The 26,139-nt window shown below is 42.9% G+C and overlaps 1 protein-coding gene and 1 long non-coding RNA gene across 2 annotated transcripts in view; one reads left to right on the top strand and one right to left on the bottom strand.

The window, feature by feature from the left end:
- Positions 1–26,139, bottom strand: part of LOC137856402 (uncharacterized) — a 190,041-nt gene that overhangs the window by 64,161 nt on the left and 99,741 nt on the right. The window lies entirely within an intron of this gene.
- Positions 13,197–25,609, top strand: LOC137858159 (uncharacterized). The gene is made up of 3 exons (XR_011097537.1): positions 13,197–13,575; positions 22,074–22,416; positions 23,794–25,609. It is a non-coding gene; the product is annotated as an uncharacterized lncRNA (long non-coding RNA).

The raw sequence follows: 26,139 nt of genomic DNA, 5'->3' as shown, positions 1-26,139 counted from the left end.
GAGGAGGAAAACACACACACACACACAACTTTGCAAAAGCACTACTGGGAACAAACCCAGAATAGGAATCAACTAGCTCTGTTCCATTGCTGATTTTTTAAAAATACATATAAAACTTCCACAGAACCGTGTGTGATCTCCCACCTGCTAATTACAGATTTCTTACGTGGGCGGGATGCAGATTTCAGTTATATCAGCGTTAATCTAGAGCAACTGTATTGATGAGCTTACAGCAAAGGTTGATTTACTTTCCTTTTTTTTTTTTTTTTTTTTTTTCATCCATCTTAAATGTCATTTTAAAGGGACAATTTCTTTTTGGATTTAGATTTTTTTCAGTAAGTTTAAGAGAATGATGACTTCCCTCTAGCAAATAACCGGAATGATGTCAAGGAGATGAGCTGCAAAATGATCTGTCAGATTGGCAAAGAAGCTTCTCTGACATTTTCTACAAGTCACAGGTAAGCTGCTAACACAGGGAGGGCTTGGAGGTGTGAAGTGTCATAACACCTCGAGGATCACTTTGCCCGAGGATGGCCCCAGTGCTCTTCATCTGGTGGGGATCCCTCCATTGACTAAGGATGTGAAGCATCCTCTTATTCGGATGTGTTTCATTGTCAGTCCTGGTGCTGGCACATGCATGGGCAGGCTGAGCACAGGAGGGGAGCAGGGTGCAGAAAAGAGACAGAGGTTTATAAAGCTCTGGAGTGATGGGCTCCACTCTCCCCAGGGTGCTTCTCCTGGACTAGCTTTTCCACTGAGGTTAAATAAAATCGTATTTTAAGGAGCCAATTTTACTATGGGAGTTTATTGTCTGGTAGATGAAGAACAATTTTTCAATAAGTCATTTTTTCAAAGTTCTTGAATGTTTAAGACCTGAAGTAGTTAACCTACCTTACAATGTTACTTGTGGATACTTAAGTCATTTTTGAGTTCCTTTCATATCCAAGTTCAACCCAGTGTTAAAATATATCTTTCAAAATTATTAAATTGAAAAGCAGAAAATTATTTCTTGGTAAACTCTGTGAATTAATTCTTAAGAAGGAGAGCTGGTCTTTTTTTGTTTGTTTGTTTGTTTGTTTGTTTTTGAGACAGAGGTGGAGTTTTGGTCTAGAACAGTGTTTGTGGCCAACCTCATCCCAAGCCCATAGAGTGGGTGATGAGACTCATCCAGTCATGGAAATCTACATGGATGTAGATCAGAGCTATAGGAACACCTATAGTCCTAACATTGCATCTGGTATCATAATACAAGGACTGTAAATTCCCTCCTTCTCCATTAGCATCAGTCACCACCAGCTGGGCACCTCTGAGTTACACTCAGATGTCTGAGACATCCTCCTTCCACCAACCTTGCTTTTGGCACATTTCTGCACTTCTCTTGGATATGTGGAAGCTGGGTATCACTTTTCCTTGCCCATGCACTGGCAGTTCTGGCAAAGGTCACAGAGGATCAAAAGAAAACTTCTTTCCTGCAACCATCCTAAAAGATGTTTAGATGTTGAGCTTAGTGATATAGTTTAGTGAAGGACTTGTTAGTGTTAGGTCAAAGGTTCGCTAGGTGATCTTGGAGGTCTCTTCCAACCTAGACAATTCTGTGATTCTGTGATTCTGTAAAAAGGCAGCAATAAACATACACACTGCTTTCTCACCTCTGGCTGAGGTTTCCAATAGTTATTGGTCTCCTCTGCCAGTAGTGGTGGATGGGAAGCTGTGGACCTCAAAGTGATGAACTGTGGAAGCATTTTACTGACGTTCTGAGAGAATACCTGCTTCCTCTAAGTTATGCCCCCCCTCCTTTTTTTTTTTTTTTTCCAGGTGTGCAATAAAGAGCAGCCAAGTGGAAGGAAAAGAGTTCTCAAAGCCAAAACTGAAGGCCTATGGTATTTTCTTGCAGTCCTGAGTGCATCTCAGACAATTTGTATGACTGTAGGAAGCCCCATGGGCCACAGGTTCCCTCTTTTTACAATGGGCATTGTGATACTTAACTGGGTCAAACCACCGTGAGGCACTTGTGTGGAAAATGCTTTAAGATGTGCACAATGGACAGCTATTATATTTGCCTGAGGTGGTGTCCCTGTGTTGTCCTCTATGTCTCAGCACTGTGCAGCTCCAGACTCAGAAAAAAAAATATATGTGTCTGATTTTGATTGACCCAGGATTACTCCTGGTATTTTGAATGACCTTATGTAAAGTTCTAGTTTGAGTGACTCCATAAGCAAGGGACACTCAGATGGAGATTTCTGATGCATCAGTAATGAAAAAAATAAAGTGGAATGAAAGAAATATAAAGTAAAATGCCAGTGGAAATCCCTCTCCTCTCACCTGTCTGCAGAGGAGTTATTAGTACCACTGCCATGTGCACATGGGTAGAAACAGGGGAAGTTCATTTCCTCATCAGCTGCAGAAATACAAGTTCAAATGTCTGGGCTAGCTCGTGGGCAGAACAACTGGCCTCAGGCATCCCAGTGTCTGGAGATAAACTCAGAATCACAAAAACAAAACAAACAAAAAAGCCCCACTGATTTTCTAAAGTATAACCAGGCCGTATTTTCTTGGTTTTCTTTGTGTGGAAGCTAAACTCTTAACAGTTTTAAAAGGGAGGTATGGGGAGAGATGCTCTCCAAGCCCTGCAGCTGGGGCTGTGAGACCTCCCTAGCATCTACAAGGCTCACGTTAAACCCGAGAGGTGGCGGGAGCATCTCTTTGACGTGATATCCGAGCAGAGGGGAAAATGGTTGCCAGGGTGACATGGAGATGGAACTTGGCCTGCTCTGCTCCCACCATAAGGGAGGTCCTCATGGGACGGATGCCATGGGAGAGGAGCCATGCTGCCTACAGTGGGAATTCATGCACTGCTGTTGCATTGGTGCTATCATGCATGGGAGAGCCCATGAAGGAGACATGAAGGAGAATGTTTTTGGGGTTTTGGTCCTAAATGCAGAATCCTGAATTTCAGATTTGGAAAGTAAATGGTAGAGAAGCTCTTGTCCTCTCCTGCCACTCAGCACCCACTTGCATCCCACACACACTTTTGGTCTCTGAGCAATTGAAACATTTGGGTTCAAATGTAGAAATGTGTTTCAAACTTTAAATCTGCGGAAACATTTGGTTAATCATGTGCAATCTTAAGCAATTTGGTTAGTTTAAATATATCCCATGAAGATTTTCTTTGGAGTTTTTCTCTTGGACAGCCACATTACTAAGCCTTTTAATACTTTGAGTGAAATTAAAATGAAGGCTTTTGGCTTGTTTTCTTCTTTTTTCTTTTAGTGAAAAATCTTGAGCTGTTTTTTCTCCTTAAAATATATTTCTCCAACTCCTTGTCTTTTAACTCTGCATTTGTTGAAATTCCTTAGAAAGGGGGCTGCCCTGCCTCCGAGGTGATTTGCACTGAGAAGAATGTTAAAGAATTACAGATGACTTCTGGTAACATACCTGTGTAACATTAAAATCAGGTTAATTGCTTACATTTCACTGTAAGTTATGGATTGCTGCAGAGCTTAGTACTTCAGCAGATACTGGTACAGCAGGGGGGAGGGGGTTTATTGATAGTTAAATAGCAGTAGAAGTTGTCTGTGCTCAGAAGGGACCTCTTTGAGGGAGGACAGAACATTTCTCAAAGCTTCATATTTTCCCAAAGGGATTTTTCTAGCAGAACATGCCTGCTGTTCAAAGGAAATATTCACTGTATGAGCAAATGAATGAAAAAGTTAGCTTTACAATAGACACCCTATTAAACTTTAAGGGGGCTGAAGTCAAGGAGCCCAGATCCATGTGTTTTTTTGAAAGCTAATAAAAACCAGAAAATTATCTGTGGTGCTTTGCAAGGCAGCATAAGTATTGGAGGCTGCTGCAAAACCTGCAGAAGTGAGCAGGACAGAGGCACTGAAAGCACATAACTGACAAGTGATACAGCAAAAATCCATGGCTGTGAGTCTTTGCGGATTTAATTGAGAGATCTAAATGCCACTTTGCAATATTGTCTCTCCCTCTCGCTCCCACTCATTTTCTTTTCAAGCGAGATCTCAAGTGGTGAAGAGGCTGGCTCCCCTCCCAGTCAGAAAACCAGGGAATGGAAATACTATGTACATGCATGGAGAGGAGGTTGTTGCTATCGAAGCTCTTTGTGCAAAGTACTGCAGTGGCATCGAGGGCTCAGGGCCAGGCAGCAGCTCCCTGTTCACAGCCTGGGGTGGCCATTAGCTGCGAATCTGTTTCTTGGGTCGTGTTTCCATTTCTCCCACAAAACCAGCTGCCTTCAGCCTCGTGGTGTGTGTTTGGGGAAAACAGGAAGAATGCCCTCAGCTGGGCTGGGGGGTGCTGTTTTGGAGCTTCCTCCCAGCCCTCGTGTCTGCTCAAGTGTATGTGTAGAGAAGGGCGGTTTTCTTGGCATGACCTGTCAGCACCACAGATATTCCTATAATAAAGACTCAGGCTAATTACACAAGACATGTTGAGTAATTTATTGTACCATAACTGCTGCTCTTGCAGGACAGCCACCCACTCAACTGTGAGCAGAGGCTCCATTTTTTCTCAAAATGCCTGAATTTATAGGAAGATTTAGCGCCTGATTTTTGCAATATTCGTTAGTACAAACCAAAGGGAGGAGGACAGATTTCCCTGCCCTGCCCCAAACTCAGCCCGATTCTGTTAGGGACTGCAGAAAACAGTAAAGGAACCCATGAATACAAACCTGAACACTGAAATCAGAAAGAGGGGCAAGCTCTCCTAATGATGCTTTATTTAACCAGTGATCACAGGCTGAGAAAACCAGAAGAAATAGGTCAGCTAAAAAAAAAGTGTACTACAAACACCTGCTGTAATTTTTCCTGGCTAAAATGGATCTCCCTCTGAAAAGGCTGATTCAGGAATGGTCCTCTGAAGCCTGCAGCTAATTTGCAAGCAGCAGATAAAAAGACAACTGGACAACTGGCCCTGAAGACAGCTTATGTGATAGATCCACAATGAGATGGATTCACCCAACAGAGTTTAATGAGGAAACACCTGAGCTGGATCAGCAATCAGCAGGGTCAGTACCCCTACCTATTTCAGCATTCACAGGCCAGTTAACCCGTCTTTGATGCCACAATTGCATGATCCCTTAAACCAGGAATTAGCCAGGGATGCTAAGGAGGGGATGTCAGGAGGGGGATGATCTCCAGTCCCACCCGTGAGTTTTTTCTGTTTGCTTCACCAAACTGTTTTGATACAAGGGTTCGTGTCAGCTCAAGCAAAAAGAAAGAGTGGAGGAGGGAGAGGTCCTTGGGGCTGGTGGGACTGCTTCATTAGTAGCCCTGCTGGAGTGCATAAGCAGAAGGCATCAGGTGAAATCATAGCCTGAGGAAGGACTTCTCACCTCAGTTCCAGTCCTGTACAAGCACGGTGCTGTACAGACATGGCTATACACTTTCCAAGACCTGATCCTGGCATCTTCTTGTAGATGTGCATTAAATCTCTCTCAGAGAAAGATCTGTGGACCAGGTCACTTAAAGCCCTGTTACAACCTCAAAATTATTAGCTGCTCTTGTGTCTGGTCTCAGGTAGAGCTGAGTTATGAGCTCGCACCCATGGATCTCTTTACATGTTTACATAAAGAAGAGCTATATATTTTGTGTTGTTAAGATGGAGAGAACAACAAGGGTCTGGTAAAAGAAAGACCTATATTTTCTCTATAATAAAAGGAATAAGGAATAAAATCCATAATAAAAGGATAAAGGAATCCTTCCAGACAAAGGAAGAAAAATGTACCTTCAAAGACAAATCTCAGCTATGCAGAAAAAAACAGAAAACAGAGTCCCCAAGACCTAGATTTCCTGTAGTGTGGAGAGGATGAAAACCTGGCAGGTCCCTCTGGATGGCATCCCTTCCCTCCAGTGTGTCCACCACACCACACAGCTTGGTGTCATCAACAAACTTGCTGAGGGTGTGCTCAGCCCCACTACCTGTGTCACCTACAAAGATGTTAAACAGCACAAGTCCCAATACTGATCCCTGAGGAACACCACTCGTTACTGATCTCCACCCGGACATTGAGCCACTGACCTCAAACTCTTTGAGTGTGACTATCCAGTCAGTTCCTCATCCACCAAGTGGTCTATCCATCAAATCTATGTCTCCAACTCAGAGATGAAAATATTATGGGGGACAGCACCAAATGCTTTACACAAGCCCAGGTAGATGATGTCATTTGTTCTTCGTCTATTCACCAATGTTGTAACTCCACTGGAGAAGGCCACCAGATTTGTCAAGGCACAATCTGCCCTTAGTGAAGCCCAGTTGGCTGTCACCAATCACCTTCTTACTTTCCATCTGCCTTAGCATAGTTTCCAGGAGGATGTGCTCCATGATCATTCCAGGCACAGAGGTTACATTGACTGGCCTGTAGTTCCCCAGGTCTTCCTTTTTAACCTTATTAAAAATGGGGCTTATGTTTCCTCTCTTCCAGTCAGTGAGAACTTCACTGGACTGCCACGATTTCTCAGATATGACAGAGGGGCTTAGCAACTACATCCTTCAGTTCCCTCAGGACCAGTGGATACATCTCATCAGGCCGCATGGACTTGTGCACCTTTAGGTTCCTCAGGTGGTCTCAAACCTGATATTCTCCTGGAGTAGGTGGTTCATCATTCCCTCAGTCCCTTCTTTTGCCTTCTGGGGCCTCGGCTATGTTGCTAGAGCTCTGGCCAATGAAGACTGAGGCAAAAAATTTATTAAGTACCTCAGCCTTCTCCATATCCCAGGTGATCAGGTCTTCTATTTCCTTCTGGAGAGGGCTCACAATTTCCCTAGTCTTCTAGGGTAACTGAGGGATACTGAGGTTCGCATCCTTTAAGTAGAGTGCTTGCCTTCTCACAGGAAGAAATGTCTCCCATTGACCACATTCTGCCAGAAAACTTGTCTGGCATATTGCAAAGGCATGGGCAGGATCCCAGGGTCCACGCATCCCAAAGGAGCCAGTAAGATCAAATGGAGTGGCCTGGCTTGACACACAGCTGGGGATCTCACTTGTGGTCTCCACCCTGCCCAGCAGTCACGTCCTGACCAGCTGTGTGCTGGCACTGGCTGAGCTACTGAACCACAGCACAAGAAATGTCCTTCCCATCAGGTATCACCAAAACAAGAAGCTTAGCAAGCGAGGAGTTGTGAAAAGACAAACAATCTCTTTTGAAATGTGAACCTGACCCAAGTCACTGCACACATTGGATGGCCAAGCTCAAGGATCTTCTAGTTATTTATTCTGATTAATTCTGCCTAGGAAGCTATAGACTAAAGTGTGCAGCAGCAGCAACAGATGCTTAGGTACCATGGTGATGGGTGCTATAGAAAATCTTGCATAGCTATGGAAACCACAGTTGCATTTATCCATCAGAACTGAGTATCTGGCAGCCCATGTCTGTCCCGCATGTTCTGGAAGATCATAGAAAAAAAATACTTGTACACGGCATTATATTTCACAGCTTTCTTTTTACTTGGCAACGCACACTTATCTCTATTTGATAATAATAATGGTACATGTATTTTTAGACTAACATTATGTGATGGTAATTCTACTGTTATCCAATGTAATACAGGCTGGAAAGGAAACCTTTACAAAGAAGAATTGAGGGAATCAAATGAGATTTAACCTGGTGGTAGGTAGACAGGATTTATCTCAGAGTTAAAATAAACACTTGTTTCATTAAAAAATAAAGAAAACAGCAGAAAGTATGTCTGAATTTTTCAACCCTCACTTTTCATGCTCAAAGAGTCTTCCTAATTGTCTGATTTTGCTATGCAGAGTGTAAGAACAGAATACACACTATATCTGTCACGTCTTTGTAACCCAGAGGAATGAGAACAAGACTAAGAGCAAGGCATTTCAGAGCCCCCCTCGTGAGTCTGTCAATGGCTGTATCATCAGGGACAAGTGACATTCCTTCTCTGTTCTGCTTTCTCATTGCAAAAAATAAGGTGGTAACACAAAGCTGTAGGTATCTGCATCAGAAGATAAAAAGTTGAATGGAGGTGATAAAGTTACTTTTCACCAGCAGTAATAGGCTATATTCAACGCTGTGGGTATATGTGACATAAACCGTGTTAGCATCACAGAACCTTTTACTTTAACCTGCCCTGTTTGACATGGGACAGCAGCTAAGCCTGCATTCCCAGGCAGTCACCATGGCTGAGCTGGTGGCAGCATATTCCTGACTGGGCAAAACATGGGCAAACATGCTCAAAAAATACCGAGTCCACAAGCAGAGGAAAGCTTGATGGACTGTGGGTAAAATCCTGCCTCGAAGTGAACTCTACGGAAAACATGGTGTAGATTGGTGCAGATTGCTTACTGCCTTGCAGGCTTTCTGGGTTAGGAGGGAGCCACCAGGACATACTTCTTCCTCTCTTGTTCCTGCACTATCAGTTCCGAAACTCACCTGGGAAACAGAGGCATAAAAAGTGGAGACCTTGGGCACGGCAGAGAAACATGCAGAGGTGTTGGCTCTTTGTATCAGTGCTACAGAAACACGGTGAGAAGGATTTCTACATGAAATGCCTTTGTTAGCTGCTTATCTGGAAAATAATTCTGATCTGAAGTCAGTAAAGATATTTATTTTATTAAAAAAAAAAAAAAGAATAGGTAACAAGAATTGCAAAGGTTTACAAAGACATGGATGACAAACAAAGAAAAACAAATTACATTTTGTTTTCTTTCAAGGAGATCAAACTCATAAGGCCTTCTAGGCAAGGCATGCTAACTTTTATTTGCACTGTGTTCCTTTGGTGCCTCCTACAGTTTTCTTTCAAATTTAAATCTTCTTACCCCCTCTCCAAAGGCTGTTGATCCCTAATTTTATTTAAGAAGTGGTTTCGACTGCACACACCCCCTTCCCACAGATTATTGATAGCTCTCTTTTTCTCCGTAAATGGCAATAGCTCTTCAGTTAAACCAGAAACCTCTGATGGACTTGGCTGGGTGATTAGCAAATCATTTGTGTAGCAAGGAGCAGACCTTCTTCTTTCTCCATCTTGTCTACTTCTGTCAAACCAGCAAGTCTCAGCATGAAGCTGCTCAGTACTTAAACTTCATCAGCTCTCGACATGAAAATGGACGCAGCTCTTGCAACAGGCATATAAGAGAGATTCACAGGATTCTTGTTTCTGGCCCCTGACTGTGACCACATGCAGCAGTAAGGGGGCTGAGAACACTGCACCTCAGCCCCTGCTTTCAAGGGATACTATGACAATGTGAGTGGCAGAAAAGGAGCCAGAATTCCAACTCTTTGTATTTTTTCTCTAAAGGTGATCATAGTCCAAGTCAGTTCTTGAGGATGAGGACTAATGGATTCCTTTTGATAAACCCCATCTGAGGTTATTGCTTCCAAACACTGCCCCTAATAATGATTTAACTCAGAATTCACCATGGCTTCTGGCAGAGGTAGAAAAAAAAAAAAGTGCTAAAATAAAATTGCACAGCTAACTATTCATCTTTGTTGGGGAAAATCCTCAGTTATAGGCTGGAGCAGTGGAGATCATGTGTCTTTCACAGCTTGAAACCCTGGCAAAAAGAAACTTGAGGAATTTCAGTTATTCCACCTGACACCGGGCTTGCCTTGCTACTTCCTTCAGAGTAACCTGCCCCCCGAGAGGAAAACCTGAAGTAGAGTGGTGTTAGTACAGAGAGCGCTTTTTGCAGCCAATTGCTGCTCCTTGCTTACAGGACAATGCCATTTTCCATGCAAGCAGGACAAGGTACAGCCTACAGGAGAAAAGGAATTACCTAGCATTATTGTTTTTTGCTGGGAAAACAGCGCACCCTGAATCTTCCCTACTTTTGTTCCCTCCACAGATACATCTGCCTCCACTAAAGTGGCCGCTCTGGTCCAAATCCAACAGGCTTGGCCTGCAATGTGGACAGAAAATGTCTCAGAGCTTGAAGCATTTAATTTTGCTGCTCCCCCCTGAACACACCAGAGACCCGGCTGGGAGGGAGTGCAGCCAGAGGTGAGAGGGCCCTGGCTCAGGGCCTGCGGCCGTTTTCTCCTGAAAAGTTCAGAAATTCACCTGCCCTGAATTGCTGGTGCCAAGCAGCAGTCAAGGAAGAAACCTGCAGATAGAATGAGGGAGAAAAGGGGAAAAGTGAGCCAGAAATGGAAGTGATGGGGTACTGGGATGAATTGGGGTAAAGAAATGGGAGAAAACCTGTCCAAACCATGGAGATGGACACAGATATATAATGCATGCTTATCTCTCTCTCCTCAGTATTCCCACAGCAGGGCAAGTAGAAGCAAAGGTCTCAGTGGCCGTGATGGCTCCCAAAGGATGTGGCATCCCACCGGGCACAGACCCAGTTTCAATGTAGGTTGCACACCCAGGCTGCTGCTTTCCACCTCAGCCACTTCATTCTGATTTTCCCTTTGGTGATTTTGGCTGCCCACTGAGGGTGGCCTGCACCTGCAGGCTGACATCTGAGAATTTCTGCAGCCTGACCCTTGCAGCTCCTCACCTTTTTGGTCGAGCACTTGCCCAGGCTGTGAGGTACTCCCTAATACTGGTTTTCAAGACACACAGGTGAGATACTTCAGCTGAAAAAAGGCTTTTTCTCCTTTCTTCTTAAGGTTTTCTTCATCTTCATGGGAAGACTTTCTATTACTATTCCCATCTCCAGGGAAATTGAGACACTTATTATTTTGCCAAGGTGCAAAACAAGAGCTGTTGAGGTTTTATTGAACTCTTTACCCAGCACTGAACAATTTGTCTTGGATACGGCTGCTATCAGGGCTGAGCTGTTCCCTGTGTCTAGGAAAATGCCTGGGTAAATATAACACAGCATAAAAGCAAACTCTTGAGAAAGAAAGAAGTGCTTGACCCCACTGCAGGACTAGTTCAAGGATCCTGAAGCTGCAAAAGCTTCATCCTCAATCCCTGTCCTCCCCTCTCCCCTCCAAATACCCAGAAGGATTTCTCAGCCTTCTGGTTTTCAAATGGAAGATGCATGTCCAAAAAAATGTGTCCAGGTGTAACATGAGTGAAGTTTTGTGCATAGTGATGCACTCAGTAGACATTTAAGGCACAAGAACATCTCAACTTTTGGTGTCCAGGTTCCCTCTAAGCCAGTGGAGGTTGCTCTGGAGAGCAAAGGAAGCATGAGCCAGCCTGGGTGCACAGATTACATGGGGCTCGTAGATGATTTCCCCAAGCCACTGAGTATGTACGGGGCTGAATGTGGAGTTTCTCTGTGATTCTCATCAGCACAGTGCAGAAAGCTTTTCTTCCTCTTTCTTCCCACGAGTTCCTTTGCTATACATAAGCCAACTTAATTCCTGTATGACCTGATCATTTGAACTAATTTCTAAAACTATACTGTAAATGATGCTCCTTCAGTCACAAGCCTTTGGGTTTCAGGAAATGTCATCTGCTTGAGTCCTGACACATTCACCTGCTGACACCTAGAATACCGAATTAAAGTTTTTTTTTTAATTTTTTGGGGGTGGTAAGAACAAAAACCTATATCTTGTCAATGTTTTGGGAAGGCAGGTTCCGTGGAAGATTTTAGGGATCAGGGTCCAGTTTTGATCTGCATTTCAGAGCTTTAGTGATCTATTTACTTAAGCCCCCTTTCCAAAAACAATACGTACCTGTAGGAGCAATCTCAAGGAAAATTGCTTTGGCTTTCCTCAGTTGAGTCAAGTGTTTCCAAGCTACTTCCAGAATCCTGGGCTTTTACTCATCAAGACACACAATTACATTCTTATCTCCAAGATATGTACAGCGTACTCTGAGGCCACATGTGAAACCAAGTGTCTGCTTTGGTCCTTTGCTGAGCTGCCATTGAGGCACAGCTGCAGCTCCCATGCCAGCAGTCAAAGCGAGCACGGACTGACAGTCTCAGGTAATGACTATCTGAAACAGTCCTTTACCCTGCTGAAAGTAAGAGAAAAAATTAACAGTGAAACTATTCCTTTCTTTAAAAAGAGCCGATGCACAAGAAATACATTTTTGAAAGAATGCTGGATGACCCTGAGAGCCTCTTACAGCCAGCTTTCCTCCCCTTGCACTGTTTGGCGTCTTAATTGCCTCTTTTGGGAGATTCTAGTAGCTGCCGGAAAGTGCAGTCACAATTTAGCAATTTGGCACACGTGACTGCTCCAAATATGGGAGCAATTAGCAAAAAGTGATATGGTGAATGGTAGCGTAAGCACTGGCTCCTGGACAGCATTCAGACGAGAAATCTAAACCAGAGGAGAGTGGAGCAGACGGAAATCCAAACAAGCCTTCCCAGAAATAAAACCTACCGGCTATACTTAGATGATGAGAGTCTCACATGAGAAGGCTGAATTCAGAGCCACCATCACACTCCAAACTCTCACTGACTGAACGGGCTGCTGCATGCAGTGCAAGGTCAAAAAAGCTGCTTGCAAGAATAAAATATATCCAAAATGCTATGGTTAAGTAGCTTTAAAGACTTCTGGGAGAATTAAGGGAGCCCATGTTGGGTAAGGATCACACCAGCTCTCAGTGGAGAGGAACAATTTGCGTTCTAGGCATTAGTTACTTATTTGAGACTATAAAGATTTGGGTATACCCACGGGTTCTAATTTCCTGGATTGTTTTTGCTGTTGTGCATATAGCATTGTTTTCAGCAACCTGCGGGATGCCATAAAATGTGAATGGCAGGTTGAACACTTTACCTGGTGAGCAGCTTCTGTCTTAGGGACAGCAAGTCTCCAAGTCATCAAAACCCTTCCAGTTTCAAACAAATATGAGCTGTACTTGTCCAAAAACACCTCTCCCCAGTCCAGCTGCACTTGTCTTAATATTTTTAAATGAACTATTTGCAACCAAAACAATAGTGTATCCAGGCATCATTACTCTTCAGATAGCTTTTGCCCCATCAGCAATGTCCCCACTCTCTCCAGTGCCCAAACACAGTACCTAGCCTTGGGCACTGCACTGCAGGGTGGCTGCTGCACCCTGACCAGGCTGGAAAGAAAGACAAGGGGAGGAATGAAAATTGGGAAGATATGAAAACGGCTGATACAAATAGAGTGAAGGATAAACATGGTGGTCAGAAAAGCAAGAGGGAGCTGCAAGCAGCTGATCAATGAGTTAGCAAGGAATAAATAATTAGTGAGCAAATATGGGGGGCAGCGAAATTAAATAGTTAATTATGCAAAGGAACAAACAAACAGCAAATTAATTAAATGTATGTGGATCTACCAGATGCTCTGATTAGTTAAGGCAGAACATGGTTAGTGAAACTATTTATTCTCTGGTATTTCAATTATTTATGGTATCTCTGGCCATGGAGATTACAGCCTGTTTAAATGCAAGGTCTGACCATATGCCTCTAAACAGCATTTATCTTGATAGTGCAAGTGAGATGAGCAGGACACTGATGGAAAGCAGTAGGGATCACAACTGTTCTGAATGAGATGCCTTAACACAAGATCTATAACAAGATAATATGTACTGTGTTACTTTCATTTTTTATTTTTTTTTGGAAAAATTGGTTTGAATTGTTACAGCTGAGAATGGAAGACAGCAATGTTAGGCTTTTGCTGCAGGTGACAATGGAAGCTCTACTGTGTCAGAAGTAAGGTAATTCAAATAGATACAATTGCTTATTCTTTAGCTAACTTTAAACTTCTGGAAGTCAGGACTTTCGAAAATGAATGATTAACAAAGCTCAAATAATTTCTACTCCCTAAAATATTTCCTATTCTGCTTACCTATAGATAAAACCTTAATAAACCCATTGTACCTTCTCTATTGGCTTAAATATTTTTGGGTTAGTTTGTAACTCCACTTTTCAAGCATGGCAATGTCCTCCTACAAGGAGGAGATCCACTTGTCTTGCCTGCCTTTTTTTCCACTGATAGCTTCCTACTTATTTTTAGAATTTTAATTCTGTAAATATTTTCCAATTTCCTCTCTGTCAAGTAGGCTGAAGTCAGGTGTGATGGCGTTAAACTGAAGTCATTCCTTTCTTCTCATTAACTATTCTTGATGATCACAGTCAGTGTATGTGATCGTTCTTGGGAGTAGTAATATATAAATTTTACTTGCATGAAGACCTGACAGTAAATGCTCTGAATACTTTGAGGACTAAACTAGGTGCTCATCACAGTATTTAACAGCAGTTTTCAGAGCTGGAAGTTCATGGGCAGCTGTTCGGATTTGGAAAGCAGTTACAAATGTATCACAGCACAGATCATTCATTTATTTTAGTCACCTGAGCATATATGTCTTCCTCACCTAATACTGCTCCAAAGGACACATTTATTGTCTTAAATTCAAGAGCTACAGCAGAATAAGGGCTTAAATAACCTACAGGTGTGAAAAATCCCAACTGGCAACTCCAAGCTAAACACCAAGGAGCATAAAGAGACACTTGTCAGAGCTGGAAGGAGCAGTTTGATTAAGTCATCACTTCAGCCCAGACATGTTGGGCCTAATTCTCCTCTTCCACCAGATGACTCATGTAAAGCGTGGGCAAATGCACTGCTGTAAGACTGGTGGGGTGGCACTTGGACTCTGGAGCTCTAATTATGCCTGTCTGACACTGCGGAGCTAAAATGTGCAGCTGAACAGATTTATGATGCTGCACTCATTTGAGGTGAATGGCTGCTCCTACTCATGGTCTGGGATCGCTAAACTAAAGCAGAGAGGAGTTCAGCGGCCAATGTTGCTCCAGGGTTGAGAGCAACACAACCTGCCTGAGATGCTGGTGAGGCAGATGACAAGAGAAGGAGCTTTTTTAAACTGTACTTTTTCTTCCCAGTTGCCAGGGATGAGCCAGTGTGGCATGTATATGAAGTACTGCAGTTGGAAGATCTGCTGCCATCAAATTTTACCACCCTAGTCTCTGATCTCTGCCGCTTCTGGTGTCTATCCCCACCTAGCCTCCCCTCCTGGCTCACAGCAGGGCAGAGTGAGGCAGCTCGCAGTGTGTGTGCCTCCTGCCTGCATCTCCCTCTCCGCTTTTGGCTCCCTTAGGGAAGAGAAGGTATGACAGCTGCGTTAAGTATGCCAAGTATGTGATTCAAGTGAGTAGGCTGACCACCTTCTCCTTAGAGATGTCTCTCAAAAAACATGGCAAAGAAGGATGACCAATGTACCAGTCCTTTCCATCCCCAGCCTCCATTGCTGGCTGGAGAAAGCAAATGGTGCTTTGCTGCCTTACAGGAACAGCATGCCCAGGAAATGCAGGAAAAGACGTGTTGGGGTTTTTGCTTTGTTTTGTTTGGTTGATTTTGTTTTGTAGCAAGTCTGAAATGCACCACTTCAATACTATTAACTTCACTGGAAAAACATCAATATGAATAGTTAGCATGACATTACTTTGAGTACTAGTGAGAAAAGTATTAGCCATTGAGCTGATCTCTGCTAGTGAAAGTTACACAATCTGTTTTGTTCTTATACTGATATTATTGCAGTTACAACAGGCAATTTGCAAATGTCTCGCTGTTTCATAAAAGCCAATGTACATGGATTCACAGCAGGTACTAATATTACATGCATCTGCTGAGCTGTGCATGGCATCAACCTGTTTTTAATTACACCTGTATGTCACGCTCAAAATGTGTCTGTGAACAGGAAAGATGAAAGGTAGGAAGAACAGGATGTCATGTATTTCCCATCACCTTTCACTGGCTGGCTGCCCACAGAAGCAAGAAGAAATTCCCTTCTTCCATAGTGAAAATATAAAGATATGCTAAGCTTTGCACTGCCAACAACAAGGTGTAATCACCACTTCCTTAAGGAAACACACATGTGTTAACAGGGGTGAGTAGGGAGCTCCAAATAGCTTTCCACACCTTCCTCATCACTGATCTGCAAAGGACCGCAGGTTAGCCCTTGCTTTATTATATTTTATGTGCATTGAAATGTGTAAGTTGGTTGACATAGTATCCCAACTGCACCATAAAATAAAATATGTGAAAACTGGAGTGACCAGGGTTTTCTGAAGCCTGGAATAATAAAAAGTTAAACACCAGTCTCTTTTATTATTTCACCCAAGTAGAAAGCAAAAAAATAATTTAAAAAATTATATGGTTATATAAACATGATAACTCAGCCACAGATAGCCACAGCACTTGAAATTCTGGACAGGGATTCACAGCTTCTAGATGGTCAGAAGAAATAGTTTTTCTATTTTCAGAGGGGTACTTCCCTCTGAATGAGAAGTACTGAGCAATCAGTTGTTGTACCTTTAAGCCATTCCTTTAATTTATTCCTGTCATTTGAAATTGCTTCTTTTTCTAATTTCATTAAAAATTGTGCACTGTAAAAACCATGGTGTGTGCCAAGAACCTGTGTGCGTAGTCAGCATATAACACACAAGAATAGGAGCATGTCTACCTGGGGACAATGAAAAAGTAATCTACAAACCCCTTCTATTTCAGTACAGGTGAAATAGGTTGAAACATTTTGATCCTTGATACTTCTTGGGGTTATGTATTCTTATAATAGTTCTCAGATTTTGGGGGTCTTTCAGTAGAACCTAGGTGAATTAAACAGTAATTAAAAGCACCTGTGAAATTAACCCTCCTGGCATGAATTTGTGCACAGGTAATCTGTCCTGTGCCTTGTGTAGCCTGGGTCAGTGCAGGAGAACAGCCCAAAGCTGGGGCTAGGAATATCCCCCGGCTTTTGCCAGAGCTCAGGAAGGAGAGGGGACGGGGGCAAATGCAAGTCATTGCTTAATATTCATGTCCAAGCTTTAATGAGTTTAGTCAGAGGCTTTGCAGACTGAAGTCCTGAATTCCTGCTTTCCTCAGCTGGGCACTGATCCAGCAGAAGCTGTGGTTGTAGCTGCCCTGGCACTATCTTTGCTGTCCTGGAGTGTGATATGAAAAAAAAAATATATATACATATATAAATATAATAATAAAAAAAAACCTCTTGTGTAGTACAGGGAAGGCCCATTTGGTACATTTCAGCTTTGAAAGAAAACAAACTAGAAATGAGGTTGAGACCCAAAAATTCCTGAGTGCCCCTTCCTTTGAAATTTCCTTGCTTTGTAGCCCTGATCCAAATATTCCCTTGATTTTTTTTTTTTTTGCACGTGCATTAAATTTATGCTACCAGCAATAATTTCAGTTTCATAGCAACCAGGCAAAATCTTGCCCTTTTCAGTAGAGCCCCAACAGACTCTAGTTCTTACGAGTCCTGAAAGGTACAGGGGTGGTACCTTCACCTCTGTCTGGTGGGGTGTGCAGATGCATTTGCTTCTGAAGATTAGAAGTATATTGCTGTTTTTAAAGTTTTATCCTATTTACTTATTTGATCTGTCAGTGGATGTGTCTTACATAATCCTTTTCTATTATCAGTTAAATCACAATTTTCATATAGTACTTTGTCACCCGAATACAATTTTCCTGCGCTTTCATGCAGGCTGCAGGAATCCAGACAAACAAGCGTTAATTCCCCATGATGTTTTCCAGCTGACAGGCCTAATTGATTTGATTTCCACTGTTTTCACAAGTGACCCCCCTCAACCCGTCATCACCACTTCTTTTTGATACCTGAGCTTTACTTTCTGCTCTCACATTCCACTTCAACAAGTAATAAAGAGCTGATTAGGAAGGAAGAGCCTCATTACTTGTTTTCCAAAATACGCTCCACGCACAGCTTATTTGGCGGGTCGCAGCCATGTATTATTAATCGATACAAACATGTGCTTCTATTAGGTTACAAACACCTTTTATCATCAGACTGAAGTTAGGAACCTGTTACTTTGTGTTCTGCTACCCACGCTCCAGCTCGGCTAGACAGAGATAAAAGACAGCTGAGTAATATTTTCCTGAGATCCCTGATGATGCACACAGATGGCCTGTAACAAATGAAATATGCAAGGTGACGGCTGGAGTTCTCCTCACTCCAAGCTGAACTTTTATGGCTTAGAGAGTATTTCAGTCCTCACGCCACAGCTTCCTGGTAGAGAAGGATTTATTTTCTTATCAGTAACAGGGTTTGTGAAACTTTGCCTACCATAGCCATTAAAGGTTGCAATTGGAAGGAGCCTAGTACTCTCACTGCACTTTTTCCTCACTTCCTAAAAAATAAATTAAAAAAAAAAAATTAAAAAATGATATATTAAAAAGGGCAAGAAGACTATGTGGGGCTTGAGAAACCTAAAAAGAGACACTGGCGATGCTTGTTACCAGCATGAAGTGAATGACAGAACTGAAGAATCCCATTAAGTCTTTTAACATATGTAAAAACAAGCAAACAAACAAAATTCAACACTTATTAAGTCAAGTGAAAGATTACATGTTGATAGCACAGGAAGAAAGCCCTTTGGAACAAAGTAAACACAGATCTGTTTACACCGCCAGAAAGAAACAAATGTATTTGTTCTGGGCTATTACTGTGTCCTCTCTGAGACAGCCTTATCAGATCACAGTCCAGCTGGTGACTGTGTCCATCAAATTCACTTTGCTAACGTACTAAATAATCTGACCACAACGCCTGGCTGTGGATCATCGTCTGGTGAGCAGGAATTCATCCAAATTGAAATGAGCATAGGTTTAAACACATAACTCCTTGCCTTCCTAACCCCAGGTCTCCCAGCCTCGTGGCAAAACATCTTCCAACAAGCCAAATATCTTCTGCAGGAAGCTAGAGTCAAGAAGTGAGTCAGCTCGGTCAAACTGCAGAGCCGTAGTGATGAAGCAGAGGTTCTCCAGCTGCTTATGTTGCCTGGCCTCCAGCATGCTGAGTGCAGCTCACTGCTGTGCCAACATCCATGTCCTCAGGAAACCACAGGTGCAGAGAGAGGCAGATAGAAAAAATAAAACAAAACAAATTTGAGCTGCTGCCTGGGTACTGCCAGCCTCCCATGAAAATGATTTTATTTCCCTCTCCACCAGGGAAAGGGTGGCCATGAGCAATGTGTGACCTTGTAGAAGTTTGCTGTGCTATGGAGTTGTACAGCTCCTGAGAAATGCAGGGCACCTCCTTCAGATGCCAGGAGAGGAGAGGGTAATGGACAGCCCCAGCCAAAAGAGATTCCAGGCAGCTGGTGGGAATGGGACTGCGGACCCCCATAGCCCTAAGGTAAATCAGGTCCTGGACCCAGCTCCACTGGTTGCAGTGCCAGTAAGAACAAAGAGCTGGTGCCCTCTGAGGACTTGTGGGCTGAGGATGAGGTGAAGAGATGAACCTATGAGGTCCCGTGGGAGGCAGATGGCACCATCTGTTATGACACACAGACACTGAACAGAGCAGATTTGGTGGCTCTGAGAGCCTGCTGAACAGCACATGACCTCCATGCCACCCACGTCATGTCTGATGGGAAGGGACCTCTCTTAAAGTTCCCAGATGTGTCTTTTTCGTGCCGCATATTAAATATTTACATGGGTGTGGATTAATTTTGCAGCTTCAACCAATTATACAGTGATAGTTTTTTGATAAATCAATACATTATGTATGCATACAAAACATACTGTATTTCTATATATAAACCTAAGCCGTTTCCTGTCTATATGGAAAGTATGGGTATTGTCTGCTGTGTGAAAAAAGGATATGCTCCACTTTTTCCATTTATTGTCCAGAACATACCCTCATATCAAATGGTGTCTGATTGAAAACAGCCTCTTAATGCATTACAAGTAAAAATAACCTATTATTGTATAATATATGATATACCCTTTCCTCTTAAAGGCAAAGCAGTGCTTGCAAATATGTCTAGACAGCATGACGGAAAAGCACAAATTGGCCTCTAACTATTGCCGCCCACTTATCAAGCAAACCTGGAATAAAATTTAAGATATTACAGTCTCTCTCACTCTTTGCACGACATCTGTAAGGGGGAGTGTATCTCTGAGACACAAAGGCTTCATTGCTTACTGTAAAGCAGATATCAAAAACTTTGTTACTATGAGCACGACTAACATACCTTCACAGCCTGATGAGAATTGCCAAGTGACTGAAGTATGCCAGTGTTTCCTGCAAGTAGTGGTGTGTCCTATGTATGGACATCATTAAAAGGTCTTCTTCCCATGCTGCAGATGAATTAGTCACCTGCTGACGCTCCAGACATGATCAGAATTCGGAATCTATTTGCCACATTTTGGAGGAATGCTTTTAAGTACTGGCTTCATCCTTCTGTCCTGCACCTGACTGTTCTTTAAAGAACTTTTTAACTCCCTGTGTTTGTGTCTGGTAATAAAGTTGTCTTTGACAAGGTTATTTTTGTAAAAAAGATCATTTTCTTCCTGTAGCACACCTCCTTGCTACCTTGTCACGGCAGGAAACATCAGCTTAGATTTTACCTCTGCTGAAGAATCTCAGGAATCAATGTACTTCTTGGATATCAGCACATTATTGTTATTAATTATTATTATTATTTATTATTATTATTATTATGTTCCTCCTCTCACCGTTAGACAGTAATGATGGGGAAAATAGTAATGGAAAGAAAGAACAGAAGAAAGATAGGAGAAATCAGTTGTTCAACCAAGAGTTTTTATCTGATGCCATTAATTTTCCAATTGCAATATAATTTGTTTTTATCCTTCAGAAAATGTCATCCGTCCCCGTGATGAAGGGAGAAATAGTGAATCAACACAGAATTGGGTTATTTTCGTACAAAGGATGTGCTAGATGGTGTGTGATCGATACGGTTTATACAAATACTAGCATATTTTCATCTGTGTATGTATAGGGTGTTGGTGAGCAGGAAAAGTGATTGACCCCGGTCCCAAACAAACTACAAAAGCCTTGTGACGTTTTTCTGCTCAGACACTTTGGTGGTAAAGGGCGTACAACGGTTGGGATGTAGGAGCCCTGTGCAGCAACGGACTACGGGAATAACATTCTGCCCCCTGCTTTAGAAGAACCTGATAAATTTGCAGTCATCTCTAGCCTGTGGGTCAGAGCAGACTGAACTTCCATTCATTGCTGAAGGAAAGTCTCTCCTCTACACATATACATGCACACCTCCCATATAGATACGCACACACACACTGGCACAGCTGAGAGGTAACCTTAAGAGGACCTTTTTTTCCTTTTCTTTTGGAAAGCCAGAACAAGGTTGCTTCTAAAGGATGAAACAAGGAAAATTGCACATGCACCACTCCTGTCTCTTCCATACAAGCAAATTACCAACTGACTTTGCAAACATCACAAGAGTATTAACACAGATGCCCCTGTAAATCAAGACAGAAAGCTCTTCACTGTGCACCAGAAATGCACTCATGTTTGAGCTCTAAATTCACCCATTTGTGTAAGTGAGGTTGCAGCTGTGGCTTTGCTGCTGGGACAGGCAGAAAACCAACCCAGGGAAAAATCTGCAAGACAATCATCAGTAGGAGGCACTTTCCAGTTGAGTCTCAAAGTTACATTCAGTCTGCCAATGTGCTTTGGATTTTCTCTGCTATTTTTAAAACTAGAAGAAATGTCCAAGCCTCTGCACAGCCCTCCCCCCTTATGTTTGGTGCACTTATCATGGTTGGCCTCCTGTTTGAGGCAGAAGATCAGTCAGGAAGTTAACCAGGGGTTCAGATGCTGCTCTTGGAAATGCTCAAGCCTGAGCCAGGCTTCCATGCATTTCAGCTGCCAAATTCCCTCCACAAATGTCCACGGTTTCTGGCTCTTGCACTGGGGTAGTTAGAGGAAAAGCCTGAAGAAGAACGTTTTCTACTCTACAATTAACAGGGAGGAGCAGTGCCAAGGGAGTAATACTGCTGACATACGCTGGCATGCTCTGCATTACCAGTTACTGCTTTCCAGCCAGAGAAAGTTCTTGTTTGACAGTGAAAATTTGCACACGTGATGGGACAGGCAGAGCACTTGGCAAGCTATGCCCTGAGGAAGGGAATTTGGCTAGGCTGTTTTCCACTTACAGGTAACACTGAGATATAGATGTCTACACACATTTGCATGTTTGTTAGATACATTCTGAAATCCCTAGCCCCCTTTCCCAGGAAGGACACTAATCTTACAATAACTGCTTATGATGTAGACCATTGCTGCTACCAATCTAGCAATTTATTTCCCTTCAGGCTCCTGAAATCTCTTGGAAAGTTTCAGGCTCTTTATGATAGCCAAGAACTTAACATTCTATCTAAAAACGCATTTATTTTTAATAGGGCCTGGTTCTGCATAGACCTGGCTGTGAGGTTTTGAGCACTGATGCCTCTGCTGTGTGTGGGATTCCTGCACTTCACTGAAAGTCCAGCTCCGCAGGTACTGAAAGGGCTTTTCTCCAGTCACAGTGCTTGAATGCCAAGGCTGCTTTTGGTGAGCATACACCGTAGCACCTACAGCCAAATCTGAATGTCTGTACTTCCTCCTGTGATTACTTCAAGCTTTGTTTCATCATCATGCTTAATCTCCTTTGTCCTAGGTGCTTTGACATGAAGGTATCCAAGACTGCAGGATTTACAAACACCATCAGAATGGGGCATCATTTCTCTGGACAAAACCTAACAGGTTAACAGGACACACACATGCACAAGCTCCTCTGGGACAGGGAAGCCTGAGATTTCAAATCCATAGTCACAGTGCTTTCTAGGGCATCAATACTTTTACTAATGTGAACTGTGGAGGTTTTTTCTTCCAGTTTGAGTTTACTCACTGAGATCTCTATTGCAACTGTGGACCTTGAGCACATAAAAAGGCAGGGGACCCTTACAGATCCAGCTGAGCATCTGAAGGTCCTGATTCCTGAGGCCCAATTCCTCTGGAGTACAGTTTGTTAGTCCTGACCTATGCCAGAGCTGTATTTCTAATTACAGCTAATGGCTATTCAAATAATTTAAAAAGATAAAGGTTATTCAATCTATCATGGATTCGTCTTATGGCAAATCACTTCCGTGGTAATAGCAAACATGACAACCTTATCACAAATGGAATTACTTCCAAAAGTTCTGAGCAGCTGAAATGTAGTAGAGAGGAGAAGAAGGTAGGAATTAGGACAGAAGATGGAATTCAACCTTAAACATAACAATAAGTTACACTTGCTGCCATAACTATCTCCTCATCAAAAGTAAGTTCTACAATCCCCCAGTGCCCATAACAAATACTGCCCTACCTTTAACTGGCCAATTTAGGGCGCATTTCACCTGCTGTGCCTACTGGCAAGAAATGGTGGCAGGACTCACTTTTTGCTTGTATCTCTATATTCAGTGGCAGCACTCCTACCAAATGCCAGTAAAGGCTAGGGCATTTTATCCAAGCTTTTATCTTTTGTTTAGTGGCATTTTGGCTTCAGTTTCACTACCCTGCTGACAAAGACATTTGAGTGTTTTTATTGACTCAGAAATCTGGGCATTAAGACTCATCTTTATAGTTCTCCAAAAAGTAAATGTTTCAAAATGCAAAACTCCTCATACAGCTTTTAAACTTTATAGGCTGAGCACTGAGTGCTGTAAAATGATATTTATTTTTTTTTTTTCAATAATAGAAGCTCTATTTTACAGAAAACAGTAACCATTAATTGTGCTTGCTAAGAAGAAATGAACAAAATCAGACCTGCTCTATGAAAAATCAGGGTTTGGCCTTCATAATAAAGGACAAAATTTTCACATCTTTTATTTTCGCAAAATCCTCTCTTTCCTAACTCACATGTTTTATTATACAACCATACATAAACAGATGAATGGTTTTGTGAATTTTAATGTTGTTTGAATGAAAAGTAATGCAGGCAGAAATGGGAATGAATGAATGAATGAATGACAACTTGAAAAGTAGATTTTCTCTGTTCTTCACTGTAGTACTTGTATACCACCTGGAAAGCATTCAGGAGGTTATCTGTGGTAGCATCAGCTACATCCTTGTCCTTACTGGCTTTTGTTTTCCTACTCTTAGAAACATCCAGTGCTGAAGACTCCAGAATTTCCCCATCTAGACAACCCATTATAAGGCCTCACAGTCCTACTATAATGAAAGTTGGTGAGTTGTTTTTGTTTGTTTGTTTGTTTTGTTTTGTTTGTTTGTTCATTTTCCCCTTGGTGTCTAATAAGAATCTTCTACATTCTAATTTAAGCTTTTTCCTACCTACCCAGCTCACCACAGTCTGAGCATAGATGTACTATAGATGTATTCCTCTGCTATTTGCAGAAACCCTTTAGGTAATTAAAGACATTCTTAGTATCCCCTCCATCTCCTTTTCCTTACAGTAAGCAAATACCATTTTTTCCAGTCTTCCCCTCACAGGTAATGTCTGCTGTAGCTGTGGTGATTGCTACAATGCCTTAGACCCTCCCCAGACAGCCTGTGTCTTCCTTATATGCTGTGAACAAACTAAACCCAATGGGGCCAGATTCATGGAGAGTCAAAATAACAGTGTCACCCAGAGTCTTGCAGCTCCTGAATTTATTTTCTAGTACAGTACTGGGCATATCACAGCCCTCAGACTGAATGACCTGTAAGCAGCATGTGTATGACGCCCAGACATGCTCCAAAAGCTTCTAGCACATACATGGCACCCCCTCAAAGGGAACTATCGGCCTTTTGCCTCCACTTTTTACAATGATGGTGTTTCAGTGAAAACCTGGCCCCAAACCAATCTTGCTGTCATCTCAACCAATCCACTTACCTTCCCCTTTCCGCTCCCAGATGTCACGGCCACACAGGATGAGATGATGCACCACAGCACTCATTGAGCTGTCCTTGTCTACACAAAACAAAGCCTTCACACTGGGGGAACAGCGCGTGGGAAGGACTGAGAATTCAGCAAGTTCTCCTCACAGAAATCACCTAACTTCTCTCACAGTGCCCTTCAGACGCATGAGAGCTTGTTACCCATCTTGCTATACTGCATGCTAATTCTGTGGATTTCTTGAGAACCTTATCTCTTCTGAGCATCTAGAGAATACCTACTTGGTCAACTCTTCCTTTCTCTGCAGAGCATTACATCCTCACCAGTTTCTACAGTTTAAGTATTTTTTGGAAAACCATTTTTCAGCAGCGGCTTTTCAACAGACTTAGGCCCCAGCACTAAAGAGAACACCTTCAAAATTGAATGGGGGGGATCACGCATGTGCAGCCACTAAAGAAAGGGAAAATATTTGTGCACATTCCCCTAATGACTGTTTTTCACAAGAATCTATCCCATGATCTGTGTTCTCTCTCCCTGACAATATGGATATAGTATGGATATGGAGTTGGATATGAAGGGTGGACACAGTCTATGAGCATCTCTCACCATTCTTTGACTTTGCTCAGTCCTGAAGGTTTAAGTAATGAGATGCCCACAAAGCAGCCCATGGTGGGCTGACCAGACACACAGACACACACAAGGTAGCTTTACACAGCAGCTGGCTCAGCAGTGGTAACCAGAAAGCCATGAACAGTGCAGAGCTGGGGTGGGCTGGGTTGCCTAAGTACTTACCCAGCATGCTGGCCAGATTTTTCAGCCCCTGCTGCTGTTTCTGGTGCTCACAGAGATGAATGTAATGCTAGCGTGGAAATTTCTTCCTGAGCAGTACTCACACCCTTGACTGAGCCACGAACGTATTTTGGGAAGGAGTAAAGATATTTGAGAGGTACCTCCCTCCTCATCCCTTGGGCTGTGCTAGCAGCCTTCCGCTTCACCCATCCCACCCAGATGGTGGTGGTCGCCCTCCTGTGCAAACCCAAACCTGTTGCCACTCCCTGCAACTCCAGAAAAAAAAAAAAAGAATTTAACCTCCCTATAATATTTAAACTCCCTCCAATAAGGAATAAATTAGCTTGAAAGAGTCTGCTTGGCGTGTGTGTGTGTCCGCCTGGGAGCAGGGAGCTGGAGGGGAAGGCTGCCTGATACAGCTGTGTACCTCCCTTCCTAGCCTGACCCGGCGCGTCATGCTGAGGATCGCCCTGTAGCCCACTCCCGACAGGATGGCATTCTCCTGTGAAGGAGTGATCGCATTACCCAGGCCCCTGGTGTAATTCTGGTTCCCAGCAATTGTTTTCTGGTGACCTTTTATTGTTAACAATTAGCGCTCGGAGCTGGAGCGCAAGTGGTGTAAGCATATTTTACATCCTCCTCAAGCAAACAAAAAAGCTGGGTGGGCACGGGCTTGTTTCCTGGTTCACACCCATGACTCCTTTGTGTCTCAGATCTCCTCCCACCGTGTGTCATAGTCAGCAAACCCACTCCCTTACCTTTTGGCTCCCGTATACAGTGACGTCTTTGAGGGATGCGTAGGCATGCTCCCTGTATCCCGTTCT

The sequence above is a fragment of the Anas acuta genome, chromosome 1 (assembly GCF_963932015.1).
Source record: "Anas acuta chromosome 1, bAnaAcu1.1, whole genome shotgun sequence".
Classification (NCBI taxonomy): domain Eukaryota; kingdom Metazoa; phylum Chordata; class Aves; order Anseriformes; family Anatidae; genus Anas; species Anas acuta.
This window is presented reverse-complemented; position numbering and strand designations above follow the sequence as displayed.